Raw genomic sequence first — 3,614 nt, 5'->3', positions numbered from 1 at the left:
AGAGAGGCACAAATTGTAGAGAGATAGAGCGGGGACTGATCCGAGAGGAAGGAGAGCGAAAGCGACAGTATTTAGTAGAGAAGAAGAGTTACTATATGCGTTATATACTATAGCCATATATAAATATACTACATGATATAGAGAGAGAGAATAGAGACCTAGAATCTACTCGCCATGAAGACAAAAGTTGTAATGATCTTGATACGAGAGATAGAGGGAGAGACGATGATAGATATACATAGACCAAATTGAGAGATAGAGATAGGGATAAAGTATAGAGACATCATAGACCTATATATATATTAGAGATACCATATAGAGAGAGAGAGAGATAGATACCATATAAGAGATCGCTGTGAGATATAATTCAATTCTATTTCTGAGATATGCCATATAGATCTATCTTAGATACATAATAGAGGATATACGTCTATAGATATCTGTATAACATATTTATATCACTTATAGATATACACACGACTCCCTACCTCTTCTCTCTCGTATCTATATCTCTACAAAGTTGTTGAGAGATAGTAGGAGCCGAGCTATATTATAGACTAACCAAATTTTCTCTCTATAGACTCTCGGGCGAGCGCGATACAACTTTGAGATAGCTAGAGTAGACAGAGCACCGAGATCGAAGAGACCGCTTGAGAGAGAGATATAGCACAGAGTAGAGAGAGAGAGGACATATAGAGAGTAGAGGACACATATCCCATATATATGAATACATAGAGATTATAGATATATAATATAGAGAGAGATGAGGAAGTTTGATTATATATTATAACATATAGGAAATACCAAATTTGATTTATATCTCTATCTGACCTATCTATAATAATCAATCCATGAGGGTATAGATCTACTCTATAATATACAATTAAATATTATATATCTATAGCTAATATTACCTATTTTATTCTGATATAGTCGCCCTCTAATATAGTTGATATAATCACATATATATAGTATTATTTCTCTAATATTATATAGAAAATTTCTATATACTATTATGCTAATATATATATATATATATGACAAGTTTATATCGCTTATTAATATATATACATTATATAGATTACAGATTGACTATATCTATATATATACATATATAATATATATATACCATAATATATATACTATAATAATAGAATGTGCTTGACACACGCAATTTATCATTACTAAGGAGATATAAGATAGACATATTTAGATATATAGAGCAGACAAGAGAAAGAACAGAGAGAGAGAGAGATCTAATGAGAGAGACAATTGAGATAGGCGAGAGGATTACATATTGTGAGAGATGAGTGATATACAGAGAGAAAGGACAAATAGAGAGAGAATAATGAGAGAGAACAAATTGATATATGAGAGATGATAGTATAGATAGATATACCTCTTGATATATATGATAGAGACAGATTAGAGATGTAGGAGGAGAGAGAGAGACATATATATAGATTCGAGATAAATGTTAGTATATAGAGATATGAACATCTAGAGAGTAGAGAGACGAATGATATATCGATAATATATCTAGACATATATATATCGGATCCATATGAGAGAGAATACAGAGATAGAGACATTATAGAGATAGACAAATTGATATGATATATAAGTATCTACCGATAGTCTATAGAATCCCATCATCTATATTCTATATACGAGTGATAAGACAATTATAGTATGCATATATATATGCTAAGTACGATGATCTATATACAGAATTTTTAGTATCTAGATGATTAGAGAGATACGAGTATATGAGAGACCATACTTTGAGAATATATAGCTATACAGTTCGTATAGATATATAGGACAAGCATATATCATACATATATATCTATATAATACATATTATATATAGATATCGCCATAGATAAATACAGGATAGATAAGAGATTAACAAATTGTAAGATCATGTATCTTGCTACGATTATATGAATGATATAAACCGTATCCTAGCTATATTATACATATATATATATCTAGCATATATATACAGATAGAGATAGAGCTGATATGAGTATACAAATTTCTATATAGATATATACATAATAGTGCGTATAATACCACTATGATATAAGAGATATATTCAAATTTAGATAGTACCTAGATATATATAGACGTGAGTATAGATATATATAGAGATACATAGAGAGATACCAGATTTAAGATATACAGAGATAGATGATATACCATATCTCGACAACTTTGATAGTAGTATCGAGTGATATATATATACAGATTGCTTATATAAGTATATGTCTGTACCGGCGAAGACCTAGAGAGAAGAGACAGGAGAGAGACAAATTGAGAATGAGTATAGCTATACAGATATAGTATGAGAGTAGACAAATTTGATATAATATAGAAGAGAGACAAAATTTATATATAGATGTATAGATAGAGAGACGACATTGTTAGAGTAGAGATATGAGACGAGATAGAGACACAGAGAGCTACAATAGGTTTATATATACCTATAGATATACTATATAGAGAGTATGTATAGACAGCGATTTATACAATGATAGATAGACAGATAGAATATATAGATGACATAGAGTATAGAGTCTGACAGATAATATATAGAGCGACAATTGATATCTAGATATATATGCATATACAGATTTAGATAGTATGCTAGATACATATATAAAGTAAGCCAGAATATAGAGGAGATATATACCAATTTATATATTGATATATAGATAGAGACGAAATAGCAGAGAGAGAGACATAAATTTATATCATAGATATATACTGCATACGCTATATATATAGATCATACCATAGTATATCTGATGGATATATAGATACAAGCTAAGCTAGATCTTAGTGATACCATTTAAAGAGATGCTGATATCAGAGTAGTAGAATAATGCCAAGAGAGAGACGAACATAGCTCACAAAATTTCAAGATATGATAGACTATATAGAGATAGACAGATTTATAATAGATCGCTAGCATAATGATAAATCTACACTATATCATTGAATATGCTATGACATACTATAGATATACAGAACAAATTGTCTAGAGATATAGAGAGCGACAATCTAGATGCGAGAGCATATTTATAGAGAGATAAAGGGACAGAGATATAGATATGATACAGACTGAAGACGAGATATATATACCTATAGTATATGTACGCCAATAGGCTGAATCACATATAGGATAGAGAATACAGAGAGAGAGGATAGAGAACAAATTGAAAGATTCGAGAGATGCCAAATTGAGCAGATAAGAGAGAGAGAGAAGAGAGAGCGAGAGATAGCCAAGAGCTATAGAAGAGACAAATTGAGAGAGGATATAGAGAGACTAGATAGAGAGAGAGATAGACAGAGAGTAGATATGATTGATCACGTTGAAGATAGATAGATAGTGAACAAACTGTATAGATGATATATAAGAGCAATTTATGTAAAGTAGTAGAGTATATGTATATTTATATATTCTATTAGATAAATACACATTAATACATACTAGTATTATATGTACCCCCATATTATATAATATATATCATATAGATACCAATTCGATCTATATATATAACAAATTTATAGTAGTATATATATAGAATATATAGCATAGAGATACA

Source organism: Sander lucioperca, chromosome 2, assembly GCF_008315115.2.
Source record: "Sander lucioperca isolate FBNREF2018 chromosome 2, SLUC_FBN_1.2, whole genome shotgun sequence".
NCBI lineage: Eukaryota > Metazoa > Chordata > Actinopteri > Perciformes > Percidae > Sander > Sander lucioperca.
Note: the sequence above shows the minus strand (reverse complement) of the source record.